Here is a 24,021-nt window from a genome sequence, read left to right as displayed (position 1 = left end):
ACTGAAGGTGGCAGAAGGGAGTGGAGGACAGAGGGTGTAGAAGCAAAAATGATGCTTTGCACACCTCCACTAGGAATGAGTACACCCCAAAGAGAGTGCATTATAAAACACTTTGCATCCTGCCATAAAATCACAACAAGAGAAAACGACAAAACAAAAGAACAAGATCACCCTGTCTAGTTCTAGTACCCCAAATAAATGAAGCCTTGAGTATTTCCTGACAGTCACTGATTACCTAGTAAAATGCCTTTATCCCTGACTCGTGCAATGCTGATTTCTGCAGATGTGGAGATGATAATCATGTCTGAAAATGGCTTTTATTCCATCATGGAAAGTTGGTAACCTTGATAGTTTTGCAGGGTTTTTTTTTTTTCTTTTAAATATCTGTTGTGTTTTTATTTTCTGGCTTCCTCGCAATTTTTTTTGCAAATTGACGTCTTGCTTTTGTCTCTGAGTCTTCCTTTCGGGTGGGTTTTGTAGTTGTCAAGGGGGAAGAATGATGACACTGGGATGAGACTTTCCTCGCTGTCTCTCCAGGTCCTATTGATTTTGTCGCCTATCTCTTCATTCTGTCCCTCTCTCTTCACCACCCCTCCACCATCCTTTTCCAGATTTCACCTGGACTACTGCAACAATTCTAACTGGTCAGCCCAATTAGAATTTTTGCCTCTCTACAATCCATTTTCTACACAGAAACTAGAGTAATCTTTTTGAAATTCAGACCTGATGATGTCACTCTCTTGCCACTAAGCTGCCCTGTCTCCCTGTTGTTCTTGGAATGATGACAAATATGTGTGGAATCAAACGTGTGCCAAGCACTGTTCTCAAGTTTTACACACACCATATTAATTAATTTAATCCTTCCATTAATATTGTCATATTTCACATGAGAAAACAGAGAGATAAAGTAACACAGCTAATAACTGATAGAATGGAGGGACTTCCCTGGTGGTCCAGTGAGTAATACTCTATGCACCCAATGCAGGAGGCCTGGGTTCGAGCCCTGGTTGGGGAACTAGATCCCACATGCATGCTGCAACTGAGTCCACATGCCACAACTAAGAAGTCCACATGCCACAACTAAAGATCCCTCATGCCACAACTGAGAGTGGGAGCAGCCAAGATAAATAAATAAATAGTAAAAAAAAAAAAAAAAAAGTGATGGAATGGAGACTTGAACCCAAGAAAATAGGCTCCAGAATCTGGACTCTTACTAGGCCACTGTTCTGGACAATGGTCTAGTGAATTTTGAAACCCTCCATGATGCTCTTGCCATCTCACTAGCCTCGTCACTCCCTGCCCTTCAGTGACACTGGCCTGCTTCCACTCCCTTGTACCACTCCTGCTCTCACTCACCACAGGGCCTTTGCACACACACTGCTCTGCTGAGCATCCTCTTCTTTTCTCTCTTAGAGGAAGCAACTCTTCCCAGACCATGTTTCAGGAAGGCCATCCAAGGTCTCTCCCAGTAGATCCAATCCCCCTAGATGGGTTTTCAGGGCATTGTGAACTTCTCTGCACAGCACATACCCGCTTCTACCTCTTGTTGGTTTGGGTGATTACTAGATAATGCCCCTGCCTCCCTTCTTCCCACCTCCTCCAACCCATGGATGAACTCCATGAGGACAGAATTCTGCTCTCTGCTGTCCCTTCAGGACCCAGCATGGGGTCTGGCTCACAATATTTGCAGAAGAAGGAGATGGATGAGGAAGATGTTGATGAATCAATGATACCTGATACCAGGTTGTACAAAAAGTCCTTATGATGCAGATTATAGAAAAGCTAACCAGAGACGGAGAGGACTAACCATGTGGTTTTGTTGTATAGTCATGGTACTAATTCTAGTTCTCAGTGTAAGCTGCAGTTGTTGGACTTGATACACAGAGCAGTGAGCTAATGGGCTGTCATGGTGAGAGCTTGGTCTTGGCACCAGAAAGACCTTGAAATGAAGCCCTTCCTCAGGGCTGATGTTCTGTATATATATATATATATATATTTCTGTATATTTCAGATGTCCTTTTTTCCTTTCAAATTTTAATGTTTTTGAAAGCACAATTGATCTTAAAACAGCGCTGTAGGGCTTCCCTGGTGGCGCAGTGGTTGAGAGTCCGCCTGCCGATGCAGGGGACACGGGTTCGTGCCCCGGTCTGGGAAGATCTCACATGCCGCGGAGCGGCTGAACCCGTGAGCCATGGCCGCTGAGCCTGCACGTCCGGAGCCTGTGCTCCGCAACGGGAGAGGCCACAACAGTGAGAGGCCCAGGTACCACAAAAAAAACAAAACAAAACAAAAAAAATACAAAACAAAAAAAACAGCGCTGTACATTCAACGAAGTGTGGTTTTTTTGGTCCCTGTAAAGCAGTTATGAAATCAATGGTGAGTCCCATGTCAATGGCATTTTGGAATTGAGGTAATTCTATTTGTGGCCTTGGGTAAAGTCTTTGTTCTTCTGAGTCCTAAGTTGCTTATCTGTAAGAGGGCAGGGCTGTAGTAAATATTGGAGATGTATATCACGGCCTCAGCACCGTGGCTGGTAGCTTTAATTCATCAACAGGAAGTCTATTAGGAGTTTCATAAAATATGTGTCAGGTTAGTGTTTTGCTAGAATAACCCATATCCTTGCATGATCAGTCATATATTTGGCTACTCAGAGACTTAAAAAGGAAACAAGAGAGAAGATTTTAGAAGCTCTTTCTTCTTTACATTTTAATTAACGCTGTACGAAAACTCTTTCTAGTATACTATTAGTATTCTACTTCTAGTAAGGCTTCACCGGCTCCAGACGCGGAGAGAGAGGCGCTGTTTAACCAGTCACTAGGGTGTGCTCGTAAAGCTCAGTTTTTTCCTCTCCTCCACTTCCTAAAGATTCTACAAATATTCTCCAGAGGACCTTGTTTCTCCCTCACATTAAAGATTATCTGAAAGTTGACTCATCGATGAAGCACATTTTTTTTTTTTTTGACTCAGAGCAATTACTCGTTCTATTTCTACAGCGAATGCTCTTCCTCGTTTATTGTTGGTGAGCATTAGTCAGTACAGCATATATTTTCTTAAAGAATTCTATTTGCTTCAAGCCAGTAACTGGAGTATAATCTCAGCAAGATCCTCTAAAATCTTCATTTACGTCACTGTTTGTCATTCACCAGCTTGACCCAGGACACAATGATGTAAATTAAGCCTTCAGATGATTCTGTGAAAAATTATGCCTTTAGGAGGGACCTCCCTTTACTCTTAAAAAGAGTCAGAGGACCAATAAATAGCTGTCTTGACCATATTTAACTTGGCAGATGAATATGTACTAAGAATAAACAGAAAACATATATTTGGATTAAAAACAGAAAAAAACAACTGCTGCGTGAGGGCAGAGAAGAGTGTGAAGTAGACTGAGCAGATTTTTCAAGTACAGAGACCCAAATCCCTCTTCTGCTGATTGGAAGAGTCAGCCATTGTGAAAGACTGTTCAAAGCACAACTTTTCCATTGACCAACTTTCGTGGATGTTGGCAAATCACTTTTCCCCTCTATTTATGCTGCCGTGGAGCACATTGCTTATCTTTCAGAGTTGATTTAATTTTTGGCAACGGCAAAGAACACTGAGAGCTAAGTTGAGTGAAGGAAGTTGATGATCAAGCAGGGTAATGAAGGTGTGTGTGTGTAAGAGATTTTCCTAATTGACTATAAAGCAATGAAACTAGTCGTGGTGGGTTAAATGGTGCCCCTCCCAGAAAAAGTATGTATTTGAGGGAAATACATAGTTCCTCTGGTAATTTGAGGAAACTGTGAATGTGATCTTATTTAGAAAAAAAAATCTTTGCAGAGGTAATTAAGGTTCTCAAGATGAGAGCATCCTTGAATATTTGGGTAGGCTTTGAATCCAATGATAAGTGTCTTATGAGGTAGAGGCAGAGGGAGATAGGAGACAGCAAAGAGGAGGAGACATTGTGAAAACAGAGGCAGAGATTGGAGTGATGCAGCCACGTGCCAGGGACTGCCTGGGGCCCATAGAAGCTGGAGCTAACAAAGAATTCTCTCTTAGTTCCTTCAGTTGCAGCATTTCCCTGTTGCCACCTTGGTTTCAGATTTCTGGTCCACAGAACTAAGAAAATAAATTAATTTTCTTGTAAGCCACCATGTTTGTGGTTATTTGTTGCAGCAGCTCTAGAAAATTCATACTCTGGTTTTACTTTGGGGGCTTGAAGACTTGGTTTTAAGACAATCCCCAAAGAGAAAGGAATTTCCGAGCTAATTTGAGCAGTGACAGTATCGTTGAAATGTGTCTCTTTCCCCCCCATTGTCTACTTAAAATAATTCCTCCCCATCTCTATCAATCAGGGCCTAACTAAGGAAAGAGAAATCACTTTGGGTATTTATAGAGAGGGAATTGAATGCAGGAATTTGTTATACCACCGAGAGAGAAGTCAAAAGGAGACAGGACGGTAACCCCCAGATCGGCAGCAGCAGCAGGGAGCTATGATCGCCTGTAGGGAGGGGGTCAGGATTACCTAGAAGAAGCTGGAACCGTGGTGGGGTTATGTGGGAGGAGCTTGGGCTGCAGGAGACACGATGTGAGGTGGAGAAATACCCCCGCTTCTCCCTTCCTCTCCCTCCCATCCCACTCAGCCCCTCTCATGGGCTGAACTCAGTCAGCAGTTCACTGGCACAGAAGCCCAGAAACTGCCTCTAGGTGACAGAGCAGGGGAAGGCCAAAGCACAGACTGAAGACAAATCTGCCCAGAACCTAGAGCCTGTTATGGAGATACGGGTCAAGGAAAATGCTCTAGAGGGTGGAATGGCATTCTACTTATTTCCTAGAAGATTTGGAGTCACTCCTCTCTCTTTTCTTTTTTTATTTTCCTCTCTGTGGCAGATAGGATAACAGTCTCCCAAAGACGTGCACATCCTAATCCCTGGAACCTGTCAATATGTTACCTCTTTTGACAAATGATGTGATTAAGATGTGATCTAGGTGTGATTAAGCTGAGGATTTGGAGACGGGGAGATCATGCTGGATTACCCGGGCTGGCCCAATGTCATCACAAGGGACCTTACACGAGGAAGAAAGGAGGGTCAGAGCCTAAAAAGGAGATGTGATGATGGAAGCAGAGGTTGGAGTGATGTGCTTTGAAGATGGAGGCAGAGGCCACCAGCTGCGGGATGCAGGCAGCCTCTAGAAGCTGGAGGAGGCAAGGGAAAGGATTCTCCTCGAGGTCCTGCCAACACCTCATCTTAGCCCGTGAGACTGACTATAGGCTTCTCAACTCCAGAACTGTAAGATACGAAATTTATGCTCTCTTAAGCCACTGAGTTATGGTCATTTCTTACTGAAGCAAAGAAAAATTAAGCTCTTTAACCTTCTACTTCAAATAGTAAGATGAAAACACACAACGTTATTATCTCTCCAGCTGCCACACCTTACTTTGCCCACTCACTTCTCAATGTACCTCTTCACCAGGAAAGTGCAGTGTAAAGTCAATGCAGTGTAAAGTCAAAAGGCCAAGAGAATAATTGCAGTGATTTCATGCAATCCAAAGGATTACAAACCATAGTTTTTCTAGCAAATGACGTTACAATTATTTTGTGTCAAAGTTGGATTTACATCTAGAGGGTGGTATTTAATTCAATACCTGTACTCAACAGGTAATTACGTTGCATTCTGACAAATGCCCTTTTTCAACACTTGGGCATAACCCCTTTACTTTGGTAGTTGGTTAGCATTGCTTGGTGATATTTATTAAAGCTATAAAATGTCTTCTGCTATCACTTTAGTGTCTTCATTCAATTAAGCAGGCTTGATCCAGATAAATTAAGTGGGAAAGGATATTTTCTAAAATAATAGCTCATGCATTTCCAAGAGTTTTTACAACCTAATTAAGGGCAGAGCCCATGCCACCAACATTATTTCCTTTCTTCTTTCTCCATTCTAGGGGAAAACAGAGAAAGAAAAAGGGAATAATAAGGAGCAAGATTCTTTTCAGACCAAGTGACAGACTAAAATGACGTAGCAATAGCAATAATAACTCAATTTAACTATATAGGATCTATGAAGGAGTGATTTTGCATACCCTTTATTTATTTATTTAATTTAGAGGTTCTTTTTTAAAAAAAATCAATTTATTTATTTATTTATCTTTGGCTGCGTTGGGTCTTCACTGCTGCCCACAGGCTTTCTCCAGTTGCGGCGAGCGGGGGCTACTCATCGCTGCGGTGCGAGGTCCTCTTATTCGGGTGGCCTCTCTTGCTGTGGAGTACGGGCTCTAGGCACGTGGGCTCCAGCAGCTGTGGCTCGCAGGCTCTGGAGCGCAAGCTCAGCAGTTGTGGCTCACGGGCCTAGCCGCTCCGTGGCATGTGGGATCCTCCCGGCCCAGGGATCGAACCCGTGTCCCCTGCATTGGCAGGTGGATTCCTAACCACTGCACCACCAGGGAAGCCCTGCATACTCATTTAATTTAGCTCTCACGACCTAATAAAAGGAGTATGATTAACCACATTTCACAGCTGAAGCAGTTGAGTCTTGGTAGATCAAGGTCATCCAGATAGTTAAGCATCTAAACTGGAACTCCTAAGTCAAACTTTTTAAGGGATATATTCAGGTTTTAAATTTTTTTCCCCCACCTTAGCTTTCTGTTATTTGGAAAGGGGAGAATGCCTCAGCTCAACAGTAATTTATACATGGTATGCATTTGTTAAATATTTATCACATTCATATATGAATAAATGAACGAAAATTGTCCACCCAGACACTGCACACCTCCAGGCAAGCTATATGCTAATCTTATGCCTGAGCAATGTGTTAAAAAGGAGTCAAGGCTGCTTCTGGTTGAGAAAAGAGTAAATGGCTTGAGTTTGTTCATTCATTCATTCATTCATTCATTCTTTGCCCCATTGAACAGACATCACTGAAGACTTACCCAAACCAAGTACTATGCTGGCTGGTGGGAGTTACAGGTGAAGAAGACAGTTTCTTCTCTTAGGGATGTTCCGTGGCCTCTTCTTAGCGCCAGGAACCTCTGCCCACTCTGATAACTTGGACACCACTGACTCACGAAGCCTAGACCCGAAAGGAAATGTGGAAGGCATCTTCATGTGAAAGAGGAATCAGCTGACCAGCTGGACTGTAGCTGAGGGTCAGATAGGTCTGGGTTCATATCCTGGGTCAGTTACTTACCAGCTAGACCTCATTAGTTGCACTTGCCCACGTGGGTATATTAGTACATCTGCCGGGGAGTTGGTTCCAGAACTTCCTGAGAATACCAAAATCCCAGGGTGCTCAAGTCTCTTATATAAAATGGCATAGTATTTGCATATAACCTATGCACATCCTCCCATATACTTTGAATCACCTCTTGATTACTTATAATACCTAACACAATGTAAATGCTAGGTAAATCTTTGCCAGTGCATGGCGAATTCAAGTTTCACTTTTTGGAACTTTCTGGAATTAAAAAAAAAAAATTTCTATCTTCAGTTGGTTGAAACTGTGGGTGCAGAACCCACAGATACAGAGGGCCAGCTGTACACACCCCAGAGGGTTGAGCTGAAGTTCATATGAGATGATATCCAGTGCTTAGCTCACGATTTCCCCATAGGAAGCGCTCAGTACATGTTTATATGTCACTGTCTCTGCCATGATTTGAGTCGGTATGCACTGCCTCCTCCATTATTGAATATTTAATGTCTGTGTGTCATATCTGCTTATCTATACTGCACATGCCTCCCAGATTGGTTAAACAACGTGTGAATATAAAGTGATGAGACTGAATATTTTGGTAACTATTTAAAATAGAGAGGAACTTATGTACAAAACAGAAATAGACCCACAGACATAGAAAACAAACTTATGGTTACCAAAGGAAAAAGAGGGGGAGGGATAAATTAGGAGTTTGGAGCATATACACACTACTATATATACACACTACTATATATAAAATAGATAACCAGCAAGGACCTACTGTATAGCACAGGGAAATCTACTCAATATTCTGTAATAACCTATAAGGGAAAAGAATCTGAAAAAGAATATATATACATATGTATAATGGCATCACTTTTCTGTACAACTGAAACTAACATAATATTGTAAATCAACTATACTTCAACAAAAAAATAAATAAAATAAAAATTAAAAGTCTAAAGTTTCAAAAAAAAAATATAGAGATTCGAGACCTCAAACCTCCTGGTACCACGACTCGTCCAAGCCCCCGTCACATCTTGCAGGGACACTTCTACAGTCTGCTGCCTCTCTCACTTGCTATGTCCAGTCTCTTCTTTACATGCGAGATCTGGGCGCTCCCTGCCTTCCAGTGAGTGCCCATTGCACTTAAAATGAACCCAAGCTTCCTACCGTGGGCTGGAGGCCCCTACTGACTCCTCTGCCTTCAAGCCAGCCCGTTCCCGCTTTGATCCCTCTGTGCTGGTCACCCGACCTCCTTTCTGCTCCTCAACACATGAAGCCCTTCCCTGTTCCAAAGCTTTTGGCCTTCTGTCCCCGCTACTCAGAATGACCTTCGCAACCGTCCCTCAGCTGACCCTGCCGTATTAAATGCCACCTCCTCAAAGTCAGCGCTTCCTCCCTAACTCTCCAGCCCTTGCCTGGCTGTATGTCCTTCCTGGCTCTCATCCCCGGGTTCTTTCTTGTTTATCGTCTGCCTTCTCCACAGGAAGGGAAGCTCCAAGAACACAGTCTGCCTCACTTACCGCTGCGTCCCCCCGGCCTAAGACACAGGCTGGCATGTAGCAAGTGTTCAATAAATATCTGTTGCATGAATGATTAAACCTCTCACGAGAGTGACTTTTCCAATTTGGGAAAACACACGGGCCTCTCACTGTTGTGGCCTCTCCTGTTGCGGAGCACAGGCTCCGGACGCGCAGGCCCAGCAGCCATGGCCCATGGGCCCAGCCGCTCCACGGCATACGGGATCCTCCCGGACCGGGACACAAACCCGCGTCCCCTGCATTGGCAGGCGGACTCTCAACCACTGCGCCACCAGGGAAGCCCAAGGGAAAATACACTTTTGTAATTCAATAACAAATGATTACTATCTAATTTTTCTATTGTGCATGCTTGAGTCATGACCACTTAACAACAACAAAAGTAATAGATACTTATAATTCTTCCCTCCCATTGCCCTTTGGGCCACACTGGACAGAGTAGCAGGAAGATACATGTTTATGGACAACATTCCCAATACACCAATGAGGAGAGCGTGTCCTTAAGGCCCATGACTGCCTGTGAAAAGTCCAGGAGGTCAGAACAAACCAGGAAGAGCGCCAGCACCAAGGAAATAAAATTCCAAGCCAGAAAGGGCAGCTTCTATAACTTTTAAAAGACATACAGGATGTGTCATATTCCACATACACAAGGACGTGGCTCAGCTGTCTTCAAATCTGCCCCCATGTTTCCTGGACCCTTGAAGAAGTGACTTGGGAGGAAAGTGGCTTGTTCAGTGGGTTCTTAGCACTGATGGTTTGCTTGCCTCTGAAACTTTGATTCAATGGATGATAGAGAAAGATGATATGGGATGGTACAGATCATGCATTCTCAACGTGAACATCGGTTCTTGGATGATAAAAAAAATCGTACCATTTTTATGTATAAAGCACGGATATAAATACACATTTCACGGTGAGGGGTGATTAGGAAAAAAACTGTCTAAATGTTACATGTAATTCACCTAACAACCCCTGTGAGGTTAACACTCTTTAGACCACTTTAGAGATGAAGACACTGGTTCTCGGATAGAGTGAATGGTGAGCTCAGGTTCACCCTACTGTAAATGGGGAGGCAGAGACCGGAAGCTCCAAAGTGCGATGTTGTTCCAGAAAAAATATATTTCTCATAAAAAGCCTAGAAGGTGCTTAGGTTCACTCAGTGCTACTGGAATACTCTGTTAACAGAGCAGGAAACAAACCTGGGAGCTGGGGGTCCTTCCCGCTTCCCATCAGGAAGCTCTCTGATGTCTCAAGGGTTCCGGAGCCTTTCATCAGGGACTAGTTTGTAAACACATCTGAGAATTAACACTTATGTCATCAGTGTTCACGGGTATTCCTATGAGAACACAAGATGGTGAGGCCTGGAGGAGTTAGACTGACAGAACAAAGCACTCAGGGAAGCTAGAAAGGAAAGCAAGAAAGAAATGCAAAAAGAAAAACCATTAGGCTTCACAGATTTCTGAGCCTATGAAGGACAGTGAAACCCAGCTCTGTCCCCTGTGTGCTGTGTGAGCTGGGCAAGTTACTTAACCTCTCTGAGCCTCACTTTCCCCATCCAGGAGAAGAGTGTGAGGACTCGTGAGATCTTCTATGAGGACGGCCTCCCAGTCTCTGCTGGAGAAAGAGATATATCTCCATGCCCTGCCTGCCATCCTCCAGGACACATGGTTTCTTTCCCCAGGGTTCCTCCACTTCACTCTGAATCTTGTATGTCCCAAATGATCCACTGGGTGGTGGACGAACCCCACTGAACCCCAGTGTATGTGTTTTTTTTTTGCGGTACGAGGGCCTCTCACTGTTGTGGCCTCTCCCGTTGCGGAGCACAGGCCCCGGACGCGCAGGCTCAGCGGCCATGGCTCACGGGTCCAGCTGCTCCGCGGCATGTGGGATCCTCCCGGACTGGGGCACGAACCCGTGTCCCCTGCATCGGCAGGCGGACTCTTAACCACTGCGCCACCAGGGAAGCCCTGTTTTTTAGTTTTTAAAAATGTGGTTACTAGAAAGTTAAAAATTACATCAGTAATTTGCATAATCTTTCTATTGGGCAGCTCTTCCTAGAAGAAAATTACAGGTGTTATAAGCATATAAGACGGGGGTGGGGTGAGTCCTGACCTACTGAGGGAGTTCAGGAAAATCTTCCCTGAAGAAGCCATGTTTGGGCTACGAAATAGAGGATTATTAGGGCTTAATTAAGTGAGGGAGAGGGTGAGTGGGAGGTGGAAGGGCAGAGAGCTCCAGGCAGAGGGGATAGTTTTTGCAGACATTCAGGCAGAAAAAAGCACAGCTCTTGCGTGAACCCTCCGCAGTCACAATATGCCAGAAGTTGTCCAAATGAAACACTCTTCTGGTGAAAGTCATTCAACTCCTATGGGGTAAATTACTCCCTGCAATCCCAGGGCTTGATGGGCGATGGAGAACAAAATCATGGACATGGAATAGTAAAGAAGAATCAAAAAAAAAAGTCAACAGTTTAGGGGGGAACACTGCCTACCAATGAAAGCATAGAATAAATAATTCGTCTAATAAACACGGACGTAAACAATTCAGGCACACTTGGAAGGTGAGATGAGCCTGTTACCAGATTTAATGATTTCAAGTTACTAAAACTTTCCCTAGTCACCACTCAAATGAAACAGCTCCACTGTACCCCTTGACACTCTTCACAGCAGGCAATGGGACCAGTTTTTAGTGGGTTATCAGAGATAACAATCGCAACAACTCCACAAGGATTTCTTTGAGTAGAAGCCAAGCAAGACTCTGTGCCAGGAAGTGGTATCTGTCCTCCATCCAGTCAGATGAGGTGAACCCAACACCCTGAGCTGAGAACACGGATGAGGTGAGAACTTTACCCAAGAAGATGACAGAAAGAAAGGAAGGGGAGAGAGAAGCAGATTCACATATTGATTTCCAGGCCAAGCCCCGCTGCCTTTAAACATATCTATTTCTTAACTTGTGAAGAAATTTCCTTTACACTTTGAAAAATGGGAATGTAGATGGTGAGTACTCGAAGCACATCTTTGAGGCAATCTGATTTTGCACGCGATCTAATCCCCTTCCACCTCCATGCTCCACTGAAAGTTCCTACAGCATCATGTTACCATTCATTCATTCATTCATTCAAATAACCATTTATGGAGCCCAGAGGAGTTAGGCCATGAAAGTCACAGAGCCAGTCAGTGACAGAACCTGTCACTTTTGGCTGAAGCGTCACTCCTCTCACGAGCATAGAATTTGAAGCCAGCCTTCACACTATATGACAGGAACCTCCCCATCTTAGACCAGACGTCCAAATGACTCCAGGGGTCTAGAGCACCTTTGGTGCCTGACTTCCCTTTGTACAATGTTTCCTGTTCATTAGTTCCACTCCAGGTGTTCCAAATTCCAATGCCCTTCAAGACACTTCCTCAGTTACCCTACGGGGATGCTGGGATGGACATTGGTCCTTCCTTCCTTCTTTCACTTACTCATCCAACAAATACTTGAAAGTCTTTGATGTGTCAGAGACTGCACTAGGCAATGTGACTAGAAAGGTAAACCAAACGAGATGCTCCCTGCCCTCGGGCTCCCCCAGAAACGTATCGCCTCAATGCCGTCCCCTCATCCACCCATTCTCCAGTATTTATCGAGAGACTATTCACTGCCGGGAGCTCTTCTAGGCCTTCCAGAGACAGCAGAGAACAGGCCAGGCAAGGCCTCTGCCTTCATGGAGGCCACATTCTAATGAGAAAAACAGTATTAAACAAATAAACCAGCCGGTGAATATACACTCTGTCAGGCAATGGGAACTGCTTACAAAGAAAAAGCTACATGAGCTGACGGAGGGTGATGGAGGGTCCGTTTTCGGCGGGCTGGGGGCAGGGGTGGCCTTGCTGAAGACGAGACACCTGAGAAAAGATCCGAATGAAGTGAGGGGTGAGCCTCTGCCGAGTGGAGATGAGTGATGGGTTATTATTCTTCCCACGGCATAACCGACAATGAAGGGAGCCCATGTGGGCTCCGTCTCTGTGGCCTCTGAGAGGGGGAGGGGGTCTTCCCAGCGTCCCTTGGTCTGCCCCACCCACAGTGGGCTCATGAATTTGTGTCTGAAGTTGCCCAATGACAGCGAAGCCAGGGGACTGTGGAGAGTCAGCTGGGATAGTCAAAGTCAGAGGGGCACAAAGGAGACACACCGCACGAAATCACATGCCTCCTGCCTCCTGGGAATTTTTCATCCGCTCAGGAGAGGGGAAGGCATCATTTCCCAGAACTGCTTGATCAGAACCTAATTATCCCTGGAGCCATGAGTTTGAGCAGTGGGGTTTTTGTCACCTGGCTTTGGGAAATGGGTCAGCAGCCAGGACAGACTGTGCCACCCTCACCAAGTGGGCAGCCTTGCCAACACGCACATCAGGACACAGCTTCGGTACAGGGACACTTTCCCAATGGAACACACTTAGGCTCAGCACCTTTTGCAAAACGGAATTGTGGACACAATCTCCCAGACAGAAGGAGGGCACTTACCCTCCCCAGAGGCACTGCCCCTCACCGCACCCACAGCAACTCTAAGTCCACAACCTTCTCCGTCTCCACACCTGACAGCACAGGCAGTTGCCTCCCTGTAACTCCCCTCTTTGCACACAGGACATGCAGCTCTCTGTGGTGCTCCTACCTTCTGCCAACCTTCCTGAAAGCCCACAGGCATCATCAGTTGAAAAGCTCTGGGGTCCTGGGGTCTGGTGCTCGCATATGAGGACAGGCGACCCAGGGGTGCTCTGCTGATTTATCCAGCGCCCGACAATTGCCTCAGGGCAGAGCCAGGCCCCATGCCCTGTCCGCTCAATGTCACGCCAGCCTTTCTCTAGTCTGCCCTTTGACTTCCCCTTCACTGGATTTGGTCTCCGCTGCAGCTTCTTCAGTGGCTGAAGTTCCATCCTCAGTGTGTTTTCTCTTGGCCATGGCCCCCTTGCTCCATGGAGAACTTGACAGATTTGACTTGAATCTCCAGCCTGTGAAAGGCCGGAGCCCCACCCATGGTTTCTACGAATTCCTGGGTTGTCAGGGTCCCTCCTCCTTGGGCCTCTGCTGCAGGCAGACAGACTCTGCTGGACTCAGTGTGAGTCTGAGATGAAAGGCTCCTTTGCTGGCTTACACACGCACACACACACACACACACACACACACACACACACACACAATCACTCATTGTGAGCATGTGTGCTTTCGGCAGTTTTCCCAAAGACTGGGCAGTGGCGAGGAAGGGCTCATAGCTAGCAGAGCCTTCCTCCTGTCTCTGTGTCTGTCCTTCCTGCTCTCTCCCTGTCTCTCTAGCCCACTCTCACCCCCAGCAAAACATACCCTGCTCCTCTTTCTCTGCAAACAAGGCACTTAGCCAACCTCAGACCCACTGCTTCCCTTGGTAAATAAACAGGTCTCCACCTCCTAACACAGCAATATCCTCTCCCCATGTCTCTCCCAGACCCTTTCCCAACGCCAGTCTCTTGCCTGCATTTCAGATGCAAATTTCCACCTGGCTCTTCGGCATGTCCATCTGGACGTTCCACAGACAACCCAGGGCTGGACCCGCTATTCTTCCCTAGAATCCTCCCTCGTTCCCCTCCTCATCCGGCTATGTGCCCTCCCTGGTGGCCACTGGTGTCATGGGTCTCCAATTTACCCATGTTAGGGGACAGCGTAGGGTTGGGAATTGACTTGCAGGTCAGAGGACCCGACTTAGACTCCTGAATCAGCTACTGCCTACGCAACCTTGGACAAATTACTTAACCTTCCTGAGACTCAGACTCTTCTCCTGTATGTTGGGAATATAAACACCTCCTTGGCAGAGACGTTTCAAGTCCTAAGTAAAATAAATGTATACAAAGTGCCTAACACAAATAGGCATTAGAAAAGTGTTAGCTGCTATCCTTGCTGTCGTTATTAATCAGTGGCTTTGCTCCTTTTATTCCCTCCATGCAGAATGTCCCTCTCTGTATCTGTCTTCTCAGATCCTACCCATCCGTCAGGGCCCAATGAGAGCAGGCCTGGGAAGGCTTACAAATTAGAAGAAATCACTCCCTTTTCTGTACATTTATGGCACTCTGTGTTATTAACTCCTGTTAAGCTGTGAATTTAGAAGAAGAAATCACTGCTAATAGTCTCTTGGGTCCAGAAAGACCTGAAGATCTCCTGTAACAACTTTTATCGAGTTCCTCTCAGTTTTTGTCAACTGATCAAGACCCAGAAGCTTTTCTTTTCAATAGAGATTGTATGATCTCTTGCATTTCTTTAGTTATTTATCTGCTGCTTAAGTGCCAGGTCTTTGAGTACAGGGCTTAAGCCTCAGGAATCTTTGTGGCCTCAGTCCTTCACTCCAGTTGCCATATTCAAGGACCTCAACAGATAAATATTGAAAGTGCTCAATAGATGCTTATTGAATCAACCAGTGAAATACGAAAGGGTGGAATTCAATGAACAACAGTTATCAGCTCTTCTTAAGCAGTACATTTCTCAGAAGAAATCACTGCTAATTTTCTCTTGGGTTCAGAAAGGCCTAAAGATCTTCTGTAACAGCTTTTACCAAGTTCCTCTCAGTTCATGTCAACTGGCAAAGTCCAAATGTCTTTTTCACCATTTATAGCAGACCCAGAGAATCACAACTCAGATGTCTCGTTGTGAAAGGCCTGGCTCTCCAGCGGCCAGGAGTGGGCTTAGCTGACAGTCTCCAGCTGCCAGCTCCTTCTAGATCCTTCTCAGCTTGCAAGCCGAGCTCACTCTTCTCTCAGGGAAACTCTGCACTATGACTGAGCAGAGCGGTGGTACAAGGGCTGGCCATTTCTGCTGGAAGTTGGACCCCTTTACCAGGCAGCAAGGTCGGCTGAGCTTGGTGGGATCTGCGTTGCAGTCTGATGGCTGCCCCGCCCCGACCTGCTTCTCCCTGGTTTCTTTTATAGACATTCCTCCCTAATAGAGCTTTTGCAATTTCAACTTCAGCTCAGCCTCTGCTTCCTCCAGATCCCAAATAGCACACCACTGTAGACCAGTGTCCCCAAAGAGCCTAGAAAGAGCCGGAAGGAAGACTGACCTCATCTTCCAGGAGAGATGCACACTTAACGGCAGGTGAGGAAATACAGAATATTGAGCTGATCTGACAGCACCCACTTTGGCCATGCTCTGACCATTGGAAGCCTTTTCCAGTGGCCTGCCCAGATACCACAAGGGACGCCAAGGGATCTTTGGTTTTTATGGGGAAATCCAACTATAAAATTACATTGTCCAAAATATTATAGTGAAATCGATCAGAAAGAATGCATCCTCATGGCACATTTTCTGATTTCCCAAAGGAGTCTAAAAATAAGACATTATTGATGAATTCTATTATTCCTCTCAGAGGACAAAAGATAAAGATAAAGAGCACTGCCTGGACTGTACACTCCAGGGAACTGCCTCAGCTGGTACTGGGATGGAGAAGAGTGTGTAGGGTTGCTGGGGGTAGTTTTCTCAGCTGGCCCTTTTTTGGTCCAGAGGCTCCAGGATTATTCATGATCTACAAGGGTGACTATGCCTTTTTCTCTCTCTGCCCTTGTCACCCTTCAGCGACTCTCTCTTGGTTCCTGGGGATTTTTGCCTCAAGCCAGGCCTCACGTGCATCAAGGGGAAATTTGTAGAGGGCCTTCATTCTGCCTTCATTCTTGTAGGTCACGTATGCCTAAAAATCATCAAGACCCACCTTCTGAGGGCTTGAGGAACGGTAATATTTAACATTGCTTTTGGACAATAGTCCAACATGGAGGTATGCCTTCCTCATCGGATGCTTAGATGGTTTGCGTATCTTGGCTATTATGAATAATGCTGCAATGAACATGGGATTGCAGATATCCCTTCAAGATCCTGAGTTCATTTTCCTTTGGGTATATACCCAATAGTGGGACTGCTGGATCACATGGTAGCTCTATTTTAAGTTTTCAAGGAACCTCCACACCGTTTTCCATAATGACTGCACCAATTTATATTCCCATGAACAGTACATGGGGCGGCGGGGCGGGGTGGAGAAGATATGCTTTCAAATAACGGGGGGACAAGATGGAGAAAGGAATGCCAGGGTTACTGTTTTCTAGAATACCGTGAAAGGCATTGATATGGTTGTTTTTTTTTTTTTTTTGCGGTGCATGGGCCTCTCAGTGTTGTGGCCTCTCCCGTTGTGGAGCACAGGCTCCGGACGCGCAGGCTCAGCAGCCATGGCTCACGGGCCCAGCCGCTCCGCGGCATGTGGGATCTTCCCGGACCGGGGCACGAACCCGTGTCCCCTGCATCGGCAGGCAGACTCTCAACCACTGCACCACCAGGGAAACCCTCCTTGGGTATATTTTAAGCTCCCTGAGGAGAATCTATTTATATTTAAATCTATATCTATCCATATCTATATCAATTTTTATTCATATCTAAAGCTATATCTTTATCTATTGTGATTTGTGGCTCTCAATGACCAGGTAGAGCCCAACTAGCTAACCATGTAATTAATCACGTAATGAACTAACTTCAAATATGAAGAATTTTCATATTCTTCAACTGATTTCATCCTTCAAGCAATCCAGGGTGATGTGCAATGTCCTCTCCCATTTGCTGAAGAGGAAATCAAGGCCCTTTGAAGATGAGACCTGCCCAGGTTTCAGTGGTGATAAATGGTGAAACTGGGATCCGTATCAGGACCCCTGACAACACATTCCATGATGCCTCCCACTCCACCCGTGGGTCCTAGTACTAGATTCTGAAGCGCTCAGGCAGGAAGTGTCGAGGGAGGACTCTGAAGATAAGCTCTTCCTATAAGACATGGGTGGGTTGAAGAGGGGAGACTCATAGCCAGGTCTGCAGGTAGCAGTGGAAGACTTAGTCCGTTTTCTGATTTCAGGGAGTCTGTCTGAAATTCTTCTCTTGGTGTTGAGCTTACTCCTGAAAGCTATGTTCAAACACAAACATCCCTGGGAAGGGCAGTCCAGTGAATTAATAGCCATTGGGATTAAATGTGGATGCATTTCAGATACTTCCCTCAGAATATATTTTGACGTGGGCTGGGGCGGTTTGAGCAGAGGGCATAAGATCACAGAATAACTCAGATGCTATTGAATGAAAGAAAAAATAAGCCCCAAATGTCTTTAATTTAGTCTTATTTAAAATTAAGTTGAGACCAGAGGCCACAGGCTTCAACAGCAAGAAACTTAAGAGGCTATATATCCTTAGAGAATGCAAAGCTTTGAATTAGCCATGGTTTATGGATTAGAGAAGAGCTTAGATGATATTTAAAGACCCATTATTATACATTGAAGTTAAATCTGTACTCATTTTGTAACTTGTTCCCCTAAAGTAGAATTTCTAAGTCTGTTTGCCAAGAAGAGTGAAGCGATTTCCCATAAAATTATTATATTGACTTGTAAATTTGAGACTGTGAAAGTTGGTTATACAGAAAACCGCCCTTGTCTTAGGAGACTGACTTTACTCACAGACCCACTGTCTGGGACTCACAGATGCATTTCTAATCAACTCAACCCAACTCGAAGATCGGGGACGTTCTCCTAGAACTAGGAACATTGTTAAAGGCCTTCTGATATAAATATAAATAAAGTGATGTATTCATCAAGGTTCTCCAGAAAAACAGAACCAATAAGATATAGATGAGGGGATTTATTATAGGAATTGGCTGGTTGCAGTTAGGGAGGCTGAGAAGTTCCATGATCTGCTGTCTGTAGACTGGAGACCCAGAAACACTGACAGTGTACTTTAGTTTCATCCCAAAGCCTGAGAACTGGGGAGGGGTGGATGGGTAGGGCATGGACGTGATGCTGTAAGTCCTGGTTTGACTGTTCTAACCTGAGAAACAGGAGCGAGGGCAGGAGAAGACAGATGTCTTAGCTCAAGCAGCGATAGCAAATGCACCGTTGATCCGCCTTTTTGTCCTATTCAGGCCCTCAGTGGATTGGATGACGTCTGCTTGCACGGGTGAGGCTGGTGAGGGCGATCTTCTTTGCTCAGTCTACCAATTCAAAAGCTTACTTCTTCCTGAAATCCCCTCACAGACACACCCAGAAATCATGTTTTACCAGCTAGCTGGGCAACCCATGGTCCAGCCAAGTTGACACATTAAAATTAACCATCACAAGTGACTCTTGTAAAATCAAGTGACTTGTAAACTAACGTTACTCTGATTAACTTTTTTTAAAAAGGTGCGAAATTTCAGAATAAGTAGTAGAAAACAGATGATAAAGATTAAAATATAGTAATGACATAGAGAACAAAGATCAAATAGAAAAAAATCAACAAAGGCGTAACTTGATTCCTTGAGAAAACTAATAAAATAGATGAAATTCTGGCAGTATTGACCAAGAGAAGAAGAAAAATGACAAAAACAGTATAGAATTTCAAAATTTCCCTGACAAAGGGGAGGGAAAGGACATCACAAAATTGGGGAAAGAGGAGAAAGAGCTTTGAGAGGCAAAGCTGGGAACACTTACTGAGCTTTACCTGCTTCTCAGTTTCATCTTGAAGGTGCTGTGTATTGTCTCTGATGTCTGCATGCACTAATGATGTCTGAATGAACTAGTGATGTCTGGATGGACGAGGCAGGATTCATCTTGTTGCAATAAACCAAAACCCATACTCCGGCTAGTTAAACAAAAAAGGGAAGTTATTATCTCATAAAACTGCAGAATTTAATGGGTGACTTGATCTGAGACCCAAATGATACCATCAGGATTCCTCTCCTGGGTGGGCGGGGGGACACCTTCTCAGGAACCTGTGTGGGTTTCCAGGCTCACACCACCACAACTCCTCGGCCAGTGGAAGAGTGAGACTGCTTTCCAATATGTCAAGCATAGGTCCTGTCAAGCAGTTTTGTTAGCCCTGATTGCTCCAGTTGGATGAGGTATTCACCACAGAACCAGTCACTGTGGCTGGGAGAGTGGAATGTTCCGGAATGCTCTAGTCTAGAGCCATGTGCCATGGGAAATGGAAGTATTCATCAAGTGAGCCACATGGATTGAATGTTGGGAAGGAATGATTCCCTCCAAAGCGAAATTGTGTCCTGTTGTCATGAGAAGGGGTGGCTCACGCTGGGCTATAAGTTTCCCACAGGTGTCCGTACCACTGGTGGCATGGCCAGCGTCTTGAGGGCCTTTCAGCTGATTCAGGAAACGGCATGAAATATCCACAGGCGGCTCTTCAAGAACATGACTGAATTCAAGAGGCCAGCCTGGGGCAGATTCAGAACGAATTCCAGACTTGTGCCACCCACTGAGTTTATGAAGCAAGGAAATGATGGGAAGCCAGAAACGGCATCTACATTTGACCAGCAGCCAACCACAAGAGTGGCTTATTAGGGTGATGTGGTCAAAGAGGGATTGGCAAACTCTTTGATTAAAAAACAAGAGAGAGACAAGACTCTGTTTTGTGTTATTTGGGGTTTTTTCCCCAGAGAATCCAATTTGTAGCCATTCAAACCAAGTGCCTTTGAGGTTTGGATGAATAAGTTTTCTTCGGTTGTTACAGCAAGCATCAGAGCCAGTTAGATGTTAGTGAACGCTTTCCAAAGCTTAGAGCTCCGGTGAGAACACCAGCAAGGTGGGAGAGGGGGTTATTTGGAAAATGGGGGAGGGGGCTAAGAAGCATGATGAAGTCTCTGAGATTCTTACAAGATTTACAGTTTGGTTTAGAATTTGAAGATTATGCTTGGTTTAAAAATAGATCCCCAAACTGCAGTATTCTTAGATTTGCAGTTTTCTGCAAGATTTCTGTGATTCCTTGCTGATTGCACCTGAGAGATATTTTCTCTTGAATGTCTTAATGTTCTTATGTACAAAATGTCATTCATTCATCCGCTCACTCATTCATTCAATCAACCAACATTACATTGAGGGCTTACTGAGGGAGAATCAAGGTTTCATCTTGAAGATGTCCTACCCACCCCCCCCCCCCATCTCCTCCTTACCATTTCCACTGGTCCTCTAGCTGCCAACTCAGCATCGGCATGTGGATGGCTCATGGGCATTTCGGAGTCAACACTTCCAATACCAAACCGTTGATACCTGTCTCCCAGCCAAACCTTCTCCTCTCCTAGGCTTTCTCATCTAAAGGGATGGTGTCTCCATCTACCCACTGGCTCCAGTCAAAACCTGGGAGGAGGCATTTTTGACTTTTCCTTCAACTTCATGCCTAAATCCAACCCAGCACCTAGTAGGCTCTGAATCAATACTGACTTAATGACAGGTGGTTGAATGAGAGGTGAATGAATGAACAACGCTTTGAGCTGCCTACACATGCTACTCCAGCCTGTGCCATTTCATCTCCCATAGGAATGTGTGCTCCTGCCACGGAGATACAGCTTGAGTAACTGTACATATGAACAAGGATTTTTACATTTTGAAAAACTTGCTATTTCCTGGAAACAGATTGTGTCTCTCTGATTGTCTATTAAGTTTTTTTTTTTTTAACCACTGAAGATCTTGGAATCAAACCAAAGTAATCTGCATTTCCATTTTTATATCTTAATTTATAAACTGCACCTTATAATTTACAAGCATTCACTTAGTGTCTCTAACAGAGCCGAAACAAATACCAACCGTGCCAACTATACCACCCAAGTCTTCTCTCTGCACCCTTCCTATCAGGAACTTTCTAGTTTTTCAGGTTGGAGGGAATGGGTTGGAGCTAGATCTAGCTTGGGGAGGGTAAGGATAGAAGTAATAATGATATGTCACATTTATTTAGGGAAGAAAGAAGAAGGTCTCATTATACCCATTTTATAGATGATAAAATATAGGCTGGAGATAGGAGTGACATGACCAGGAAGGTTTGCTTATGAGTGATGGAGCCAGGCCTAGAATCTGCACCTCTGGAATTCTTCATGCCAAGGGTCTTTCTAGGATACTAGATTAGGATCTCTCCACTTTGGCACTGGTGGTATTTTGGGCTGGATCATGCTTTGTTGTGCATTGCAGGATGTTCAACAGCATCTCTGGCCTCTACTTATTAGATGTCAGTATCACCCACCCCACTGTGACAACCAAAACTTTCCCCAGACATTGTCAAGTGTCACCCCTGCTTGAGAACCACTGTGCTAGACTGTACCCTTGTCCTTGATTAAAATGGAGGCACAAAGGTTAGGAAAATTCATCCCCTTTCACTGCCTCTCACACCCCACACACCACCCGTTCCCTCCAGTCCCAGGGTTGATCTGAGATTTGCCCTGCCCACAATATCACACAGATCTCTGAACAAATACCTAGTACCTCTTGTGTGGCATTGGATCCTTTATAGTCTTGATCACATTTAGCTCCCAAAGGTGCCTACAACTATCCCATTTTACAGGTGAGGAGACTGAGGCATTGAGAGGTCATAACTTGCCCACAATTATACAGTTAGTAAGTGGCAGTCTGGGCTGCAAACCCACAGCTCTGGGGACAGAGAGTTTACCTTACCCACCCTTTTCTCCTTGCTCCTCTTCAACACAGCTGAGAACCTTTGCCTGGGTCAGCAGGAAGGCACTGTGTTTGAGAATCCCCGCACCCTCCTCTCCATAAAGCAGTAGCCCATCTCACTTACGGCAAACATCTTTCAGGATGTGCAGGACACACACCCATGATTGTGGGTTCATGTGCCTATCACCCTCTCCAGACCGTGGTTTGCGTCCTCAGTGCCAGCACTGGGCCTTGCTGAGTAAGGCATGTGGGCAATGCATGTCCACACAGCAGTGAAGGCTACGCACAGCAGCCAGCTCTGGCGTAGGATTCTCCTGGCTGTGTCCTGTGCAACCCTGGGCAAGAGAAAAAACATCTCTGAGCTGAGTTTTCCCATCTATAAGATGGGAAGACCCATTTCTCAGGGCAGATGTGAATTGTGTGATGATAAATGTACACTGGTTCCCACGGATGCTAGGTGCTGGCTAAATGGTGACCTGCAACGAATGTCAACTCCCTCCATGAAGTTACCTGCAACAAACTGACTTTCGATTCCTGAACCCCTTTTGGTCAATGTGTGACCCCCCATGTAGCCACGTGGGGTTACTTCTTCAGGGCTATCTGCCCAGCTAGACTTCAAGCTCCCTGAGAATAGGACCTGTCCCTTTGTTCCCCTGCCCCCTCCAACCAGTGGCCAGCCATACGTGCTCCAAATGACTGCTGAAGGAGTCTAGTATTGGTGATTCCTACAGTAATAATAACCTTTTGCATCGGTCACTGCCTTTTCGGGGTATAGCTTAACATATGAAATGGTTTTCCTTGGTTAGTAGCCTGATGATGGGCCCTTGATTCCCCACTCTGAGCAGCCCTGGTTTTTAGCAATTTTGATTCTGCTTTGGCCATTTTCTTTGATTTCTCCAGTTCACACTACCTTGTGGTAAGATTCAAGCTCCCTGCACCAAAGGTGCGGAGAGAAGAGGGGCCCAGTAGGGCCTGGTTACCAATCCCCGGCCCAGGCTCTCATCCCCATCTCTCCCCAGCCATTTCCTCCTTGATCACCGGCCAGTTACTGATGCTTTCGGTGCCTCAGTTTCCTAATTCGTAGATTAGGACCTGCCTCAAAGGGTTAGAAGATTAAATGTACAGAGCCTAGAACGTATCACACCATTGATCTCTATTAACAATTGCCCCCTGTCCTTTAACTGGGCTGCGTGCGGAACCTAGTGAGCCGCCGAGGGAGGGAGAACTGGTACGGGCGTTTGAGCTCTGCGGCAAGCAGGCGGCAGGCCCCAGAGCAGCCGGGCGCGCACTGCCGTAGCAGCTTTGCTTGCCTACATGCCTTCAGGAGGGAAAGGGGGCCGGCTTCAGTGAGCCCAGGGCGCTGTGGGCAGGGAGCCAGCCCCATCGCGCACCCCAAAAGACAAGCAAAGCCATGCCCGCTGAACTCAACGGCAGCATTCACGTCTTTTAAACATTAATAAAGGCTGCTCAAAATTCCGTACTCTTCAAAGACCCGGGACAAAGTCTCCCTTCCCAGTCATCAAGCCAGTTCCCCAGGCTCTACTCTTTCCGCCGCCAGCCTCTCACGTTTTGGCCCGGCTAAAAGGAGCCCAGTGTCTCCCCCAAATTATTTCGAGCCGGTGGAGGGACTGCGGGCTTCTGATCCCCAACCGCTCGGCCAGGTCCACAGAGGGTCTCCGTCCAGGCCGGCTCCTCCCCTAAGGTCACCCAACTTTCTCCTCTCTCCGCAGCTCCTGGGAAGGGGCCGGGAGGGGCCGGCGGGGCGCGGCGGGGGGCGGCGCGAGGCCCCCTCCCCCGCGGGCGGGCGCCCGCCCCGCATTATTCATTGGCCAGAGCTGGCTGCGGGCTCGGGTGCTGATGTCAGGCGGGCGCGG

Source organism: Leucopleurus acutus, assembly GCF_964270905.1.
Source record: "Leucopleurus acutus genome assembly, chromosome: 4".
NCBI lineage: Eukaryota > Metazoa > Chordata > Mammalia > Artiodactyla > Delphinidae > Leucopleurus > Leucopleurus acutus.
This window is presented reverse-complemented; position numbering follows the sequence as displayed.